Source organism: Pleurodeles waltl, chromosome 11 (genome assembly GCF_031143425.1).
Source record: "Pleurodeles waltl isolate 20211129_DDA chromosome 11, aPleWal1.hap1.20221129, whole genome shotgun sequence".
NCBI classification, from domain to species: domain Eukaryota; kingdom Metazoa; phylum Chordata; class Amphibia; order Caudata; family Salamandridae; genus Pleurodeles; species Pleurodeles waltl.
Window position 1 is genome coordinate 410,397,474 of NC_090450.1, and position 19,655 is coordinate 410,417,128.

At 41.5% G+C, this 19,655-nt stretch overlaps 1 protein-coding gene across 1 annotated transcript in view; it reads right to left on the minus strand.

Moving 5' to 3' along the window:
- GPC1 (glypican 1) overlaps nt 1-19,655 on the minus strand; it is a 448,857-nt gene that overhangs the window by 317,835 nt on the left and 111,367 nt on the right. The window contains exon 2 of the mRNA XM_069213742.1: nt 15,574-15,761. The gene's annotated coding sequence lies outside the window, so the exon portion shown is untranslated. The remainder of the gene's footprint in view (nt 1-15,573; nt 15,762-19,655) is intronic.

The following is a 19,655-nucleotide window of genomic DNA, read 5'->3' on the forward strand; positions in this document are numbered from 1 at the left end:
GCAAAAAAAACCAAAGGAAAAGTACAAATCCCCCCCAAAAAACTGGGCTCGCCTCGGAGTCTGCCACAAACTCAGAGACACAATGTTCTTTAATCTTGAGCAACCATGAAAGGGGGCTCTTGCACAAATAAAATATCAAATATTTGCAGGAGATAAATTCTCTGCAACGTCCATAAATCAAAATAAGCCCAATATCTAATGTCGAGTGGCCAGAGTTTCCTTGGCGCAAGGGATTTTTATTTTATTAAAAAAATACAAAAAGAAGTGCGGTTCAAAACAGTCCACAAACAAACCAGGATCACATCGGAGCCGCTGGTACTCAGCCTAGCGCTGACTCAGCGCGCCCAGCAAGCCGCTCCTCTTCCCCCGTAGCGTCGCGTCAGTTCGCCCCTGTACGGAGCACTCGCAGCTCAGCTGCTTAGCTGGCCGCCATGTTCCCGCCTCCCATACTAATTGTTTTAATTTTAATTGTATTATTTAATAATAAGTGTAATGTAATTGATGTTTCATTTTTAAATTTTTAGTTTTTTATTTTAATTGCTGGTGTTTGTTTTTATGTTAGTAGGGAAGAAAGAGTTTTTTATTTAAAACAGTACTAATAATAGTTTTTATGTAATATAACATTAGTATTTTTATAATTTAATTTGATTTGTTTTCTTTTTAATTAACACATTTTTATTTTTATTATGCTAGAAAGTTTTGGTCCATATGTTACTGATGTTATATAAAAAAAAAACAGGAGCGAGAATAGGAAATCTGACACTTTTAAAATCCAAAATTATCCTTACTATTGTTTAGATTGAAATGGGAATCAATCATTTAATTTCAGAATCATATTTCAGATAAACTCCATAACAGAATAATGCAATACACAGTAGAATAGAAATATCTCACAGTCAATGCCTATGGCAAAATTAAGTGCAAAGACGACCAAAGCTATAAGAAAGTCATTCAGTATTTTCTGAGTATTAGCATCATATCGTCTTGTAATTTCATTCAAGTCATACTCCACTTATAGCAGTTTAACATTATTATTGTTAAATTTATGATTAGAATACAAAACAAGTGTGCCAAACAATCATAAATATCATAACATTTAATCATTTAATGTGTTTGTTATGCATTTGCAACATAATTGACCTCAGACTAAAATTCACAAAGATAAACACAAATAACTAAAACACAATTTTAAAGTAAAACAGGAACCAGATATATCATAGGTAAAAGATATATCATAAATCTGAATATCTAAATTCCATTCCTTAGAAGCTGAAGCTAAGTTAAACACTATAGATTTAATACATTTAATAAATGTTAGACCTGACAGCATTAGGGTGGTCACCCATAGCTTTCTGCCTGCCTCCCTCCACTTTTTGGACACTGTTTTTGCTGGTTTTGGGACTCTGTGCATTTTACCACTGCTAACCAGTGATAAAGTGAATATGCTCTCTTCCTTAAAACATAGTGATATTGATTCATACCCAATTGGCTTATATAATCTACTTGTAAGGCCCCAGTAAAGTGTACTACAGGTGCCCAGGGCCTGTATATTAAATGCTACTAGTGGACCTGCTGCACTGATTGTGCCACCCACATAAGTAGCCCTTTAACCATTGCCTCAGGCCTTCCATTGCAAGGCCTGTGTGTGCAGTTTCACTGCCACTTCGACTTGGCATTTAAAAGTACTTGTCAAGCCTTAAACATCCCCTTTTCTACATATAAGTCACCTCTAAGGTATGCCCGAGGTAACCCATAGGGCAGGGTGCTATGTAGGTAAAAGGCAGAACATGTACCTGTGTAGTTTATATGTCCTGGTAGTGTAAAACTCCTAAATTCATTTTACACTGCTGTGAGGCCTGCTCCTTTCATAGGCTTACATTAGGGCTACCCTCATATACTGTTTGAGTGGTAGATTCTGATCTGAAAGGAGTAACAAGGTCATATTTAGTATGGGCAGAATGGCAGTACAAAATCCTGCTGACTGGTGAAGTTGGATTTAATATTACTATTTTTAGAAATGCCACTTTTAGAAAGTGAGCATTTCTCTGCACTCAAAACCTTCTGTGCCTTACAATCCATGTCTGGCTGGGTTAGTTGACAGATCCATTGTGCATTTCACTCAGACAACCCAAACCACAGGATGGTCAGTCATACCTGCACACATCTGCATACTGAACGGGTCTTCCTGGGCTGGGCGGGTGCAGGGCCTGGCACTTACATGTCAAAGGACAGTGGCCTGCCCTCACACAATGGACCTCCACAGACCCTACTGGGACCCTGGCAGACAGGATGGAACTGAAAGGGGACCTTGTGCACTTCTAAGCCACTCTTTGAAGTCTCCTCCACTTCAAAGGCACATTTGGGTATTAAACTGGGCCTCTGACCCAACCAACTCAGACACTTTTGGACCTGAACCTGCAACCTGTCAAGAGGAACTGCCTGGCTGCCCTAAAGACTCACCTGACTTCTTTTCTGCAAAGGACTGCTGCCCTGCTGTTGCCCTGCTGCCTTGCTGCCCTCTGGCTTTGCTGAGAAGTGCTCTCCAACGGCTTGGATTGAGCCTGCCTCCTGTTTTCTGAAGTCTCAGGGGCAAAAAGACTTAGGGCCTGATTCTAACTTTGGAGGACGGTGTTAAACCGTCCCAAAAGTGGCGGATATACCACCTACCGTATTACGAGTCCATTATATCCTATGGAACTCGTAATACGGTAGGTGGTATATCCGCCACTTTTGAGACGGTTTAACACCGTCCTCCAAAGTTAGAATCAGGCCCTTAATCTCTGCAAGTAACTCCTTGTGCGGTGAAATTTCGATACACAGCCTGCCAGAAACGACGCACAGCCTGCATCTTGGTCAGAAAATCACCACATGCCAAACCGAAACGACGCAGCCTGGCTCCCCGAGTGGAGATCGATGCAGCGACAGCTTTGCGCCTGGAACTTCGACGCACGGCCCACTGGATCGACGCATAGCCTAGCCGGAACGACGAAGCCCAACTTCCTGCAACAAGAATCGAAGCAGCGCCTGCCGTGCAACAGAAATTTCCCCACATCGCCCACCAGATCGACACAGCTCCTGTGACTTCGTCCTGCATGCCCAGGATTTCTCAGCATCGTCCCCGGGGCGTCCAAATACCCCGCAACCTAAAGAGGATCCAAGTCTGCATTCCGGAAATTGACGCAAGGCCCTGGCTGAGTGAAAAATATTGATGTATCGTCTGTGTGCGACCGGAGAAACCAACGCACACCTCACCATTTTCCACACATCTCCTCCTCTGCGGTCCCTTGCGGATAATTTAGACGCAAAACAGGTACTTTGTGCTTGCAAGAGACACTTATTGCTTTTAAGAACTTAAGACTCTTTTTTATCATTTTCTAAAGTGATATTTCAACATATTTTATCCAGATAAATATTCAATATTTTTCCTAAATCTGTGGGGTGTATTTTTCTGGTATTTATACTGTGTTATTGCATGATTTATTGCACAAATATTTTACACATTGCCTTCTAAGTTAAGCCTGACTGTTCAGTGCCAAGCTACCAGATGGTGGGCACAGGATAATTTGGATTGTGTATGACTTACCCTGACTAGAATGAGGGTCCTTGCTTGGACAAGGGCCAACCAAAGACCCCATTTCTAACAATAAATTAAAGCCTTTAGATGTGAATATGCCTTCCTCCTTATAATGGCAGAATGGACATGGGAAGACACTGCATGACACAATCCATCATCTTCAAGTCTACAAATAAAATTAAAAGCATCTTTATAATAAAATATTTTCTCCTATAAGAAAAAAGATTTTAGAAATGGTTTTCTAAGAGTTACAAAAGAGAATAAAGTGCAAGGTTGACTGGTGGGATTTGCCATTGCATGGGCACCTATGTAGCTTTTGATCCCATGCCCCCATTTTGGGAAATGCTACTATAAAGTGTAAAGTGCCTATTTGTAACCTAGTGAGATAAAATCAATGTTGTATGTTAGGGATCACTAGCAGGTACCCCTGGATCCTTGGTCTAGTGGACCCTCACAATATTTTTCTACATTGGATTTGACACACTCCTTAGCTTCTCTTGCAGGCGCTCTGGATCCTATTAGGGCCATCTTCAGTTCTTTTTTACCTAAAGAAGGATACTAGCATGGTACCTTACCCACCTTGGGAATGTCAGCGCGCAGTTTTTGCAATGACTCATCAATCCCATTATTGTGAAAGGGTGGCAAGGACACAACCTTATTGAATCCTCATGTAACCTAAAAAAACGTGTTGCACATTGTCCCCTTGTCCCATACCGCACCTGGGCAGACAGTCATATAATTGTGACAGATAGATAACAACCCTTTTGGCACCCACATTTTATCCAATGCTTGGCATAGGTTTACATGATTTACTACATCAAATGTGTTACTTAAATCAGCAGAGTATAGGAAAGCCTCCTCAGGAGGTCCGTGACTGCTTAGAAAATTATATAATATTAACAGATTAATATAGTGTATATAAATAAAGTGCCTAAACGTGCAATTGAAGATTTTAAAATGTATTGTAAATTTCCCAGGATTTTAAATTGGAGGCTGAAAATTGAAATAGTATCCTCAGATTGATTAGTGGGAGGAGTGCAGGTGCATCAAACAGAATATAGTATGGATTATGTGTGGCTTCGATTTAATTTAGAAAAGCTTCACCCTTCCTATTACACATTAATTTATTTATTTTTTATTTATGTTGGTTTGCAAATTAAACAAATGTGTTAACATTTGTCTATGTGTTTGATGGATGCTTGTTTCTGTATTTTTTGTGTATTGATTTGCATTTCAAATCATTAACAATGTTTAGGCCGGGGTCCCTGTCTTCCAGAAATGATTCATTGAGGGGTTCCCTGGATTTTAATAATGATTCAGTGGGAGTCCCTGCGTTCGAGTAATGATAAAGTGGGGGTCCACAGAAGTCAAAATGTTGGGAACCACTGTCCTAGGGCCTATTTGGACACCAGAATATATTCAGTGGTGGAGCAATGCCTGGTTCCCTCGAAGGTTGGGTCGTAGATTAGGATTGCTGGCTTTCCTGCATCATAGACCTGCTCCACAAGCTCTAAATTATACCTATATAACATTTTTTTAATTGCCTCATTATAAGGGTTATATGAAACGTACGGTCGAACATCTCCATGCTCGTCAATATATCCACAGATATTTCTAGTTAGGGTGTCACATTTACACCAATTGAAATATTCTGCCCATATATAAATACAGTTATGCCTAATGCATTTAGTAACGATCTCCAGTTCCATTTCCAGAGCTGCAATTACTCAAGTGGTATTATTGAAGATATTATTCTAAAAAAGTACTAGCACAATAATCTGTTTCTCAACTGTTTCAAACATTAATAGCTGAAAAAGGGCGAGCTAGTTTAGGTTGTTTATTAGCGTAAAAGGTCTTCTGTTGATACCAGGGTAGTTTTAACATTAGTGGTTGATGTTAAAACGGAAGTATATCCTTCGATAATGGAAGGCCCCCAAATACCAGATTTCTTATAAACACATCAGATGAGATAATTGTACAGTATTCAGCCATTCTTCATCCTCTAGCTTATTTCTAACCCCAGATATTTCATGATATAATGGTATTCTTTTAATAGGGTGATTCTTACATACCCACTCAGGCCTTATTATGACTTTTCCGGTGGTCACCATAATCATTGAAAATTGTTTTCTGCTCCTGATTAGGGATATTCTGTAGTCAGTCCATCTCGCTACAGCTTCCGAGTGGGGCAGATCTGTTAGATGTATTCAAGGGGGCATTTATATTAGATTTTGACATAAATGGTGTCCGAGCCATTCTATTGTGGGTAGGAATTCCTGCTGGGGTTTATAAAAGAACCCAAGGGGTACCGCTGTGATTACACATGGTTGACACAGTATTGGCTTAGGTCTGTTGTAAAGGTCATAGAAGTAGGAATTGTAAAACTGACCCCTCTAAGCCTAAACCTTTCCCTACTTTTGCTTATGTTAGAGTAGGAATAGTTAATGCGACCCCTTCTAAAGTCCAACACTTTCCTCAGGTTGGAGAGGGAAAAGTAAGTCTGCCACTGTCAAAGAGCAAAACACTTTCCCTACTTTTGCTTAGGTTGGAGTGGGAATAGTAAATCTTACCCCTTCAAAGGCCAATACTCTTCATACTGCTATTGAGATTGGAGTGGGAATAGTAAATCTAACTCCTCCAAAGTCCAACACTTTTCCTACTGTTGCATAGATTGGCCTGAGAGTAGTACATCTGACCCTTCCAGTTCTAAAACTTTCCCTATGGTTGCTTGCATTGGAGTGGAAGTAGTAAATCTGACCCCTCCAAAGTTCAACACTTTCCCTACTGTGAATTACATTGGAGTGGGAATAGTACATGTAACTCCTCTAAAGGCCAGCACTTTCAATACTTTTGCTAATTTAGAATTTGGTATAGTGTATCTGATCCCTCTAAAGTCCAACACTTTCCTAACTGTTGCTTAGATTGATATAGTAAACCTAACCCCTCGAAAGTCCAATATTTTCCCTACTTTTGCTGACTTTGAAGTGGAGATAAGTAATAAGTAATCTAACCTCTTAAAGTCCAACACTCTCTCCATATTTAGTACATTTGGAATGGGAATGATAAATCTGTCTGCTGAAAGGTCATCTGTATCTCTGCTAGTTGGGAGTGGGAATGATTATTTAAATGTTTTTCAATAGCTGTTTTATAATTAGTTTCAAATGATTTATAAAGTTCAATAATTTGTATTTTTTATTTTTTTATGTTATTATATATAGGTTTACTCCTTCTTTACTTTATTGTTTATATTATATAATCTGCTATGTGTTTATTTTGGGCATAGCCCATAAAACACATCAAGCAGTAAAATAAAACACTCATAAGCACGGTTGTGTTTTGCCCACCATACATTGCATCTAAGTTTCAGTTAACACACAGTAAAACAAGTAAAAAAATATTTCTTAAAAATGTGTGCATAGGATTACCAATGATAATGGCAGTCAGTTAGAGAATGCAATGTTGCCATAACAACGAAGAGCTACAGTGAAATTCCCATTTTTTTTTCCTGATTTGACAAACTGCTTGCATATAGCAGCCAAGACCTAGTGCAATCAAGAAGCTACAGTCTGTCCTTAGTTTCTTTAAGCTTCTTTGTAATGGTCCACACCCAACAGGATGCAAATGGGTGTAAGTCAGGACTTCCAGGCTTTAATATAAGCGGGCAGAAAAATAGCGCACGCTCAACATCTTTTATATTGCAGTTGCAGAATGGGCAGTTTGAAGTTTTAGTGTGGCTGGAGTTTCACTTGTGAGCAAATTTGTTCACAAGCAACGTATCCAGTCTTCATTTCAAAAGTATCGTACATGCTAAAGGCGGTGTGTGAATATCCATATATGTTTCTTGTTTTAGGAGTAGGTTTAAATGACAGGAACCCTTCAACCAACCTACCCGCCTTGGTATTTTGATGATAAGAATGGGTCATATTGCTCCAATATTTCTCTTTAACCATCGCCTTTATATTGTTATTTACTAGGGATGGATTAGACCAACACGCACCCATTCTAAGCATTCAAAGTCGCTGTTTGATATAGTGACCCATGGAATAGAGCTGCTGTTCCTTAAACTAATAACCACTTCCGATACTGCTCTGTATGACTCCAATTCTGGGGTGGACCACAGTCTAACCAAGAAAACTAACGGCTTTAGCCTTTCTTGATCTCCAATCCTTTTAAGGCTCAAATCAAATAAATTTGGAACAGTCGTAGTACTCCTTGGAAATTTGAATAATGATTTGATTAGATTATTCTCCTTCGAGATTAGCACACTAAAATTCCCTATGCCCCAAATTTAAGAGCTATAGAGTGATGCAGATTGTGCCTTTGCCCTATAAATCTCTATCACTGGGGATGCTGACTTTGGAGTTATAACTTTGTAACATTTGATATTTGCAGAAGCACTATGAAGGATGGACAATTCCAATATCAACATTTGGGCCTTACGGACTCCAACTCCCAAAAAGTCAAAGTAATCTTCTTGTAGGAGTTTGGTCCCTCTTATATAAAATCCTCCTTTAAAGGATCTATGTGCTTTCATAGCTTAATTTTGGAATTGTTTACTTCGAATCCTCGATGATCACAGTAATCCACAAAATTACTTAGGAGATTCTGTAACCCGTATGGAGTGTGGGATATTAGTACAATATCACCCGCAAATAATAATGCATCAAATAAACATACCCCCCAGTTTAGAACAATCATGGGAGCAGGTTGACAAAAAGGTAATCACTTCATTTATACATAGGGACAACAAAGTGGGGACCAATACACATCCATGGTGCACACCTTGGTTGGTGGAAATTATGACTGTGAGTTCTCCCCCCTTCTCCTCACCTAACTTTGTCGAAGTTCCCATTGTGAAACCTGATGAGGACATCCAATAGGCTAGATTTTACACCATTCCTGCCAGTGAAAACCACAATTCATGTCTCAGGACCAGATCAAATGTGGCCATCAGATCTACAAATGCTATGTAGGGGTGATCATAAGAGGGCCACATATACTTCCAGACTATAAGGTTTAGTCAAAAAATCTGGTCAGTATTATTTATTTTAGGGCAAAACCCTACCTGGAGGAGGGACAGGGCCATTGATGAAAGTCAAATTTGTAATCTGTCTACGGTTTGACAGCACAGAATTTTCTGGAGGTTGTCCATCAGACATATTGGTCTATAGTTACTGGGAAGCACCCTTTCACCCTTTCACCCTTTTTATAAATGGGGATAATTTAAGCACCTAGCAATGTAGCCAGGAAGTAGGCAAATCATTGCTTTCCATGATTTTATTAAAGAGCACATTCATATATTGGCCACAGATCTTGGGTTCTGAATGGAATAGGTCCCCCGGGACCTTATCTGAACCTGTGCTTTGCCTCAGTGTAGTGATTGAATCGTCCTGTGTGTTTCATCTATTGTGAATGGAGAAAATGTAATAGGTGTTGTACTAACCCAAATCATACAGTGCAGTTGCCAGTTCGACTGTTATGTGTGCCATCTGAAAGGATACCGCATACATAGCTGAACAATGGTCAACCCATTGCTAGGTTATAGTTCATATTCAACATCACTTCGTGTTATTACATCACCAGGTGAGAAAATCTGAAACATTTTCTGGTCTTTGTTTTTAAATGCCTCAATTAGAGTGTGCACATTTGAAACTACCCATTCCTGATTGTGTATGGCAATAATTGATTCATAAGTGGCATGAAGTAGCTGTATTTGATTGTGATCCCCCTTCTTAATTGCTCCAATTAAGTTGTCATTAGCTTTACGAAACTCCCCCAAATACCAAGACGGAGATTGGGTTATTCTTCCCTTGTTCGTATTCATTACTTTAGTGCAAAGGGAATCTACGACCTCAAATAGGTAATCATACAATTTACCCATTGATATCTCACTAAAACAAAAAGTCTCAAATGGGCTGAAAATGTTGTTAAATGCTGCATAGATTTGTAGTATTATACTGGGTTTAAGACTTAGCTTGAACCATCTAACAGCTCTCCTGTTGTTTGTTAGAGTCAAATTTGACTCTGATTAGGTAACTTGGTGTATGTTAGTTAAGAGCAAACAATCTTTTATTGTTAGCTTAAATGCATTGTGATCACTATCTGTGGTGGGTAATAATTCAAAATCTATTACAGAGTGACAGAGGTCTATATCTATGATAACATAGTAAATATGACTCTATTTCCTCTTTCAAAAATGGGAGCAAGATGGAGATCTGACCTGAATCTGCCATTACAGACATGTAGGCCATAGGTCATGGTGAGGTGTAGTGGATCCTATTTGGTTTTATTGGGAATCAGGAGATAGCTTAGCCTTCTGGCTTGCAGGCCTGTGCCCCTGTCACCTAGTGGCTTTTAGCCTACTTAGCCTGCTCTGTTTTAGCACATTTATTTAATTATTTCTTCCATGATGGCTGCTAAGTCTATAGTTAGGAAGATGTTTTCATTTTACGTTATCAGTGCCATTCTGTAAATGCGTCACTATCAGCGTCAAAGATAATTGATATACGTAGGTATTTACATCATGTACTTTCCCACTTTCGTGGGACATTAACATAATGTACCTTTTCAGGCAATTGTTCACATAATTGCGCCCCAAGCATGCCTTCTTTACTATTGTTTGGGAACATAACTGCATCAGTGGTCCTACAAGATCTGTATACATTCATCTCACACAGACAAGATTATCAGAGGGATTCCTACCAGATGCCATCAATGCTGTCTATGCTACATGTCGGCTTGATGCAGACCCAGCCTTCGTGTCCCAACAGAGTCTGATCTAGAGACCTCATTCTAAGGTAACAACGGTTCGGTGGCTCTTCTCATGGACATGGTAGTGGCAGATTGGGTTTAACACACCTAGCTCTCTTTAGGTTAGAGATTAGGTTCATCATGCTAGGGTATTAGAGCTTATTTCACAATTCATGTTGTTGTAATTTGGTGGGGGTCTTTATATTCATGACTCTCGTTTTCACTTTCCTGCTGCTTTCATTGTTCATTATCCTACTCATTGTAGGCCATGCGATTTACCATAAATTGCAATCTTGTTAATAAAACCTATTGAAAACTTTACTGCATCTTCTTCATTGCCTGTGTGTGACTGAGACATGTTGCTCATGTGAGAAAACGGTAATCTCTGCTTAACTACAACACCCCTGAGATGTTGCACTCTTGAGTCCATGCGTAAAGGCTTCCACAAATCACCTTTTACTGTTTGGGTTTTTGGTGAGGTACTGCTTGTGAGCCGGGAGGGTTGGGTCAACAGTTGCAACTTGTTGTAGGATTGGCCTAATCGCCTACAAAGTGCTGTCATCCCTAAACTGCAGTCTTACCTAGAGCAAGAGTCCAACTATGACATGGCACCACCAACTATGGTGTTTAGGCACTAATTTACGGATGCCCTGAGTATCTCTGTCTCACTGACAACTGTTACCCTTATACAGAGATGTCTGTGGTCTTTGGGATGATCCTCCTCAGCTGAACAGGGATCACCTAACTAGGCTGTAGGTTGCTCGAGCTTGAACTCTTAAAAGGACTTTCTCCCCATTTGGTGTTCCATCTCTTTACCCATTTCACAATATGCCTAACGCCATAGACATTCCAGAGAATGTCAGACATGCATTAAAACTTCACCAAATAGGGCACGGCTTAAGTGATGAGGGTGGGGATGCTACATTCATTGTTCAAGCTCATAAAGCTTACGAAACAGAAATACTCTAATCTTGGGTCACCTTTCCTTAGGAAGACCCTAGCAGATTCACATTCCACATATACAGAATTGCAAATGTCCCGTTATGGTACCACGCATACCAATATCTTGAAATACCGATTACTTATCAAGAAAATCACAACTGGTTTAATGGCGCCCTACCACACATAATACAACCAGTGCGATTAGGTCCCTTAGGTAATGAAGGACCAAGGTGGCCAATGTTTGCCCCAAATACACCTTACCCTGGTATACAAAATATGAAGGCAGCTGATTTGCGCAATCTATACAATGAGCAAGTAACACTATATAGACAACTCATTCAGTTCATGATGGGAACTCTGGACACAACACCAACGCGTCCAGCACCACCAGCACCTGCTGCATATCAGTTGGCCACTATTGAGATTAATCCACAAACAGTACATTCTATCATGGGCAAAATGCCAGCGGAACGAGAGAAAATCACGTTCTGGATAGCCCAGAAAATGAATCAGCTGGAATCTGTGTTCCCCCATATGGGACCACAGAAAAACATAGAATTCTAACAATGTGCTTGCCCTTTGGGATGGTTCCCGGAGTAGATGATTGCACCACATGGGATACAGTCTTCGCTGAGATTTATACTACCACATGGTACCCCAACACTTTCCAATTTACTGGAAGTGTTAAAACAAATTCAGAATGAGCACAGGGCTGCTCCAGTCCTAGACATGGGGATGAAATTGATGCACAATTTTGACGCAGTCTCCTCAATAATACTCAGTAACATTAAAGGGGAAGCAATAGCGTTGGCTATACTCTAGCGGCTCCGAGAGATTCCACACTTGGAACAGGAGAAACACCTACAAAAAAACATTTATGATACCCATATCAGTGTAGGACAGGGTAGTTTGGGAGCCAAGCTGAAAGAGCCTGAAATACAGAGTACCACCCCTAAGGAAGGTACCAAACAAGCAACGGAGGATTCTAAAAAGACCTGGGATAAACAAAAGTAAATCAAAGACAGATGAAGTCAGAGAGCAGACTCTCCACACCCGGAGAACTCCGAAAGAAGATATAATCTCAGAAATAGAGAAAATATACAAGCTCCTGACAGATAAACTGATTCATGTCCCTCTCGTTCCTTTCAGGATGCACCGGATCAAAGTAGCGAGAGAAGGGACCCATCAGAGCAACGTCCTGATTATGTCAAGCAGAAGAAAGGCTCACTGCGGTCTTCAGACAAAAAAGAAGACAAGTCCCCACAACAAAAGCCACAGTTTAAAAAAAAAAGGGTGGCAGCACTGTCAATAAAAAATGCTAGTAACCATGAGAACATTGCTGAAGAACAAGACGTGGGCAGTGACATTGCTAGACAGCGCAGCAGAAGTCACGATATGTCACCAGAGTCTGAAAGATCATCTGGATGTGACAGCAACTAGCGACTTTATTGCAGTCGAGATTGCAGAGGCGTGTGTTCTCCCACCCGACAGGATTTGTGATTTAAATATCCGAATTGAGGGAGATGTAGAGTGCACCATTAGAGTGACATTCTGGGATTAACTTAGTTGTTATGTCTTATTGGCTGAAAGAGACTGGCCACCTGAGCATGTCTGTTAGCTCCTACATGGGGAAGATGCAATTTTGCCTTCTTTCTCAGATCTTGTTCCGGAAGCGGTAAATAAACCCTACATTGTCAACTGGGCTTTAGTACAGGTGCCTGCGCTATACCGCTGTAATTTGGGATAAGGATTCTCCGCTATAAGTTGGGATAAGGATTCGCCTTACCATGTAATTCCGATTAGGTCTATACCCCAGCCTGAGCCCCAATATCCTGTAAAATATGAAGCCAAAGCTTCAGTGTGGGAGATCCTCACTCAGCTTGAGTACCAAGGTGTAATTGAGCCCTGTTTCTCTGCAATGAATAACCCGTTATTCCCTGTTGCAAATCCTGACCATTCTTTCAGAATAGTTTTCGATTAAAGACACTTAAACAGTCATACTCGCACATACTCAATAAAAAATTCACTCAACACTGCATTAATTAACAACATAGTGCGTAAGAAATACAAAACAACCTTGGATATCTCTAACTGATTTTTCTGCCAAAATGTAGCACACAGGACCTGAGTCCATTCTCATTTGGCTCACAGAAACGCTTCTGTCATTTGCCCCAATGCTACAAGAACAGCACCTGGCTGTTCTCAGCTCATGCAACATCAATATTGCATGACATTGATCCTGAGGCGTTGTCCTATGTGGATGATATTTATCTCACAGATGACGATCTCAACATTTATCTTGCCAGGGTCGATCGGATCATTCCAGGATTCACAACCCTTGGTTACAAATGTAAATTTAGAAAAACTAAAATAGCATTTCTCAGTGTATTATTCCTGGAATATGAGCTATTAAAGGAGGGCAAGAGCCTTGCCCTGTACCTTTTAGAGAAGCGTGCTCAATTCCCACCAAATACTATCAAGAAATTACAGTCATTACTGGGTTTCTTAATCTTTGGCAGAACATATATATATTCCTGATTAGGCATAATGCATCAAGCCACTCTATGACTTAATACACCCAGATTTTTCTAGCAGGCACTGGACAGTAAAACACACATGCTTCCTTGGAGGATTGCAACAGGACACACTAGAAGCAAAACACTTACACACATTTGACAACAAACCAAAAATTGGTCATCAGAATAATTGCTGGTGCCATTGGGTTCACTTATGTCACCTTTAATGAAGGCGACAAGGTGCCCATAGTTTATAAATCACTTTAATATTCCAATGCAGAACAACACTTTGCACCCACAGAAAAAATACTAACTGCAGTACAGATGGCTGTCACCAAGGAGAGGCCACTTGCCCAAGGGATTGGGCTTACTCCGGTGCCAGCCTTAGAGTCTGTCACCAAAGCTAGTGTTCCTAACGCTAAAAGATTACATTCATGTTGGATTCAGTGGGCAACCTCCCTGACTGCCAACAATGTTGATTACATCTTTGAACCAAAACTTCAAACACAAGAATTTCTCCAATACGAACAGGAGTAACCCACACCTCTAGAAATGATGCCGCTTGACAGATCCCCAAAAACCCCCAGAGATTAGATCTAACTACTGCAGCGAATGAGGGTGTCGCTTCTGCACATGCTGGTGTTGCAGCCACAATAACACTTGTATAGAAACACTTCTGGTTGCCAGGTGTATTCAAACATACTAAGCAATATGTTCTTTGCTGTGACATTTGCCAGCAGATAAAGGGCTCAAACATCAAACACCCACCACAGACATCCCTTCTAGTGACATTTAGGCCACTACAATGTGCATACCTGGACCATTGTGGTTCCCTACAACCTGATGGTGCATACAAATACATCTTAGTCACTGTTGGTTCTTGTTCTAGATTCCTGTGGGTATGGCTTCAGCGGTCGGCTAATGCTCGAACTGTTATAAAAGACTTGCTGATCTTTATCAGCGCATATTAGGCTGCAGTATTCCATTCGGACAAGGGCCCTGCCTTTGCCTCTAAGGCATTCAGGGACACCATGAGAACGATGGGTGTTGAACTCCATTACTCCTCACCCTACCATCCCGAAGGAAATTCAGTTGTGGAGAAGAGGAATAGAGATCTAAAGCAGTCCTTAACAACTAGAGTATTAGGTTCAGGCTGCAGCTGGCTTCATCACCTATATGGTGTCCAGAGAGCACTGAATAATCTGCCAAGACGGTCCCTGGGAGGACGCACTCCTTATGAGGTTCTCTTTGGGATACCTATGTATGTCCTAGATCTAGATGGCCCTGGTTTGGTGGCAGCAGATACACCTTTGACACAAATGAAAGTCTCACTGCCTTACAGGAGCGTCAGCAATTTTGTGATGATAATTCATCCGCCAGGGCTGCCACCTAAGGAATAAGGAATTTGCCAACAACTTCTTCAGTCTGGATTCCTAAAGTTAATGTGAAGAAGGAATTTGTCTCAGCCTTCAGAGCACCAGTCACAGCCCTGGGAATACAAGGTACCAGAACTGTCATCCTACTACTGCTGTCTGGTTCCAAAGCAAATAGATTTGTCTCCATTGACAACATAAAACGTCATCATGTGGCCAATTCTGCACAGTAGACCCAGAGGTCCCTTGGGTAGTTCCCAGGCCCCCCTCACTACCCAACAGGACATACCTTTTCAAAGAAGAAACAACACTTCTGTCTACAATAGCATGTACAACAATGCTGCAAATGCCTCCTCGAGCATGGGGAGGGACGAAAATGAGTGTTTGCTGATTCCTGTTACCACTTCAAAGACAATACCTGTCAAGATGTGTCTGTCTTCTACTCCAACTCCACACAAACAGATGGCATTGTCTACTATAAGCTTCCACGTGACGTAGATCCATCCACCAGCAATGCACTGGCTCCTCTGTTTCCAGAGACTGCTTCTGGTTATTTCATTGACCTTGATGACTTCTCTTCAACTTCATCCACATCTGCACCTGAAACTGTTTCAAAGACACGTAAGTTATACATATGGCTTAAAAATAACTATCTAATTTCTCCATTAAATTATCTGTGGATATTTCTGATATTACTTGTCTTTCTATTGTGGGTTGGTTTCATGACTGTTTTCTTTCTCTTTATAAATGGTCATTATCTTCCTGAATGCCAGTGGATGAAGTTCTCACTCCATATCTTTCCTCACATAAGGTCTGAAGAGACTTGTCCCTTGTGAACATTTCACCAGTACTAATTCCTGATGGGATTGTGTGGGATAAAGTTTCATTTGATATATATGGGCCAACTGAGGTTATTCAAATTCAGTGTGTCTTTAAAATTTCAATAAGTGATTCAATTATACCTTATGTTGTTTCTGATCACCCGGATGTTCAAACAGTTAATTCTATGCCAGCTGAATTGCAGGATTACACTGTATTTAAAAGTGATGATGTATACACTAATTCAAAGAATTAGGAGGCTATGTTCTGTTATAACAATCGGGGACAGTACTATCTGCACCGAGCAACTAGGCACAGATCAGTATTTCATTACACACAGTGGGAACACTGTTCAACTCCACCTGTGGGGAGCCCAAAGCATTATTCAGATAAATTCACATATTTTTCTGGGCATGACAATAATAATGCAGAATCATAGTATTTCAAGTTACCATCTTCTAAAATTAAAAAGATATTGCTAACAAACACAAATTTGATCTATTCAGATTCCTTTGTTTCCTGACTTGCAGTGGAAGGATACGAATGCTGGAAGAACATTATAGCTGTAAAGAGTGTATGGGGAACACAAGATTGGCAAATTCAGGGTAGGGAATCTTTGTTTAGAGCATGCCCTATTCCTGTTCAAATGATCTTTTTGAATGACACAATCCAACAGACATCCTGTCTACAGTTAGCAAAAATAAAATAAATAAATGCGCCCAGTATCCCAAAACCGGCAAAGTTCACCAATTGGCCGTCCTTCATAAATATCACCAAGGAAGAATTAGATGCAAAGGTTCAGTCTGGTACCTACAATTCTTCATTTTTCAGTCTCAGCAGGTGGTTATTGTGGCCAATAGACGCAAATGGGTGTCAGATGTGTTTTATGAATTCCTCAAGGGGTTTCAAGATTAGCCGGCCGGACCCTTGCTTTGTCTCGGGTCAACACTCGGGTATGGTTACTACATACAGGCCCATATTTATGAAAAATGACGCAAATGCAGTTTTTCGTCATTTTTCTTAAGGCTGGCTAACTCCATTCCTTAGAGCCATCTTTGCACCATATTTATTTAAGAAAAGACGCTAGCCGTTCAGGGGTTGCATAAGGGAAAATGGCACTAGTGGGTCTGAAATGATGTTAGGCTGGTTAGAGGCAAAAAAAATGCGCTAATCCTGCAATGTCTCTGTGGTGTGGGTGGTGGTGTTCCTGGGGTTTGGGGTGGGCATCTTTGTGCCCATTCCATGGTGTTTAGCCATGGAAATGGGCCTACCTGCACCCTAATGCCTGGTCTGACCAAGGCATTAACCAATGGAGCTAAGTGGGCTTAGCACCATTATTTAGACCCGCCTCTTCCTTGCGTGTCGTTTCTGTGCCTGGAGATAAACATGGTGCTAGGGAGTTAGTGTTGTGTTTACCTTGCATCTCACTGACGCAAGGTGGTTTTGCGCATCCTAAACATGGCATTAACTCCTATATTTTGACGCTAGATGGGTCTAGCATCAAAATATTAATATGGAGTTAGGTTAGCGCCAAAATAAATGGCGCTAATGCAACGCTAACCATCCATAAATATGGGCCACAGTGTAGGTAAACTGTGCCAAGAATGGCTGCAGACTAACACCTTAGCAGAAGTTAAAGAACATCTTAATATTATATTAGAAGAGATAGACTTGCAGGACTTCTTGCTAGGTCCATGAACGCCACACTCTAAAAGATTCATCTAGGCAATTTACAATGAGATTTGGAAGCTTTTCAAATAGAAGCAGCTGTGCATTAAGACAGCTAGATAAAGAAAATTTAGTTGTTGTCAATAATGGCATGAACACTCTGTCCAACAAAATATGCTCCCTTAATAACATAGGGCCTCATTCCAACCCTGGCGGTCTCTGACCGCCAGGGTGGAGGTCGCCGGAAGCACCGCCAACAGGCTGGCGGTGCTTCATATGGCATTCCGCCGCGGTCGCCCAGCCGGGTCCGGCGGTTTCCCGCCGGATTACCCCCGGCTGGGAGAATCCTCCATGGCGGCGCTGCAAGCAGCGCCGCCATGGGGATTCCGACCCCCTTCCCGCCAGCCTGTTTCTGCCGGTTTTCACCGCCAGAAACAGGATGGTGGGAACGGGTGTCGTGGGGCCCCTGGGGGCCCCTGCAAGATTTTCACTGTCTGCATTGCAGACAGTGAAAATTGCGACGGGTGCAACTGCACCCGTCGCACCCCTGCAACACCGCCGGCTCCATTCGGAGCCGGCTTCAATGTTGCAGGGCCTTTCCCGCTGGGCCGGCGGGCGCTCCCTTGGCGGGCGCCCGCCGGCCCAGCGGGAAAGCCAGATTGGCCTCCGCGGTCTTTTGACCGCGGATCGGCCAAGTGGCGGTTCCCGCTTGGCGGGCGATAGTAGGAATGAGGCCCATAGTGTCATCTGCGATAGACATTTTTCATAATGACATGTCCTTTTTCCACCATGGACAATGTCAACTGTGTTCCATCATGCAGTTAGGCTGGACATTATAGATTCTGAAAAAATGGCCACGTTCTATGGGGATACATTAAAAGTAGTGACCTGTTTGCTGCTTTTAATTTATCTAGGGAACAACAGACAGTGGCTAAAAGAGAAGCAGGTTTCACCATGCTTCACATAGAAAAGTTAGAATTCATGGTTGCAGAAAGTCCATCAACAGTATGGCTCGTGCATGGCATTTTAAATCTGCCCATTGTCACCTTTTGTTTTTCAAAATGCTTGAAACATCTTGCAGCGGACAGATACGAACGGCTAGGCGGTAGCTATATTAAAGAAGAGTTGGAGTTGCCCTTTGAATATAAATGTCTGAACTGTGAAACAGATGTCTTTCTCAGCGGAAGCGAATGTGAGACCTCTGTTGGTCATTCAATAATTTGCAAACAGGTGTACCGTCATGGCCTTTGCAATGTGGGGGTCGCGAACCTGACCTGTTTTCTGAAGGGTACTCCTGTCCCTTTGATTCGTCCAGCATTTCATATGCTTTCGAATGGAAGTTATGTGGGCCTGAGTGAACAAAGCTGTTACAGTATAAGACCAGGATTTGCTTACGCAATTTCAGTCTCTAAGATTGTAAAGTGTTGCGGACATTTTATTCCCCCCCCCACACAAGAAATAAGAGTAGCAGAAATGTTGCGTCACATTGATACTACTGATGTAAATTATGACAAGCTGAGCAGACTAAAGGCGCTACTATTCCAGAAAAGAGTTGCGTTGACATTGGCTAGAGAAACGTATGCTCTCCAGATAGCAAGATCATCAGCCGATATACAATCACTATTAAATACCAACTTCCCCAAGCACTTTGGAGAGATGGTATTCAGAATATTCAATGATTCGAGCACTACAGATATTGTGCACTTCTTTAAGGCTATCGGGTCTGGATTCATGTCCATCTTCCAGACTGTCTTCGGAGTTATTCCCTCAACCATCCGTTCACTCTTTTCAAGTGTGTTTGGTGGCTTCCCTGCGATTTTGGCATTGATTGGTGGGATACTACTGCTGTTGTTCCTGATACACAGTGGTTGTTCCTTCCCATCTAAGTGGAGTGATGGAGCTACTACCACAATCCCAGCTGTGCCATGATCGTATGGTGCAGCTCTTTGGTGCTCTGTTGCTGGAGGAATTGGAGCATGATTGATCACTGTCATTCCCACCAGTCTTTTGGTG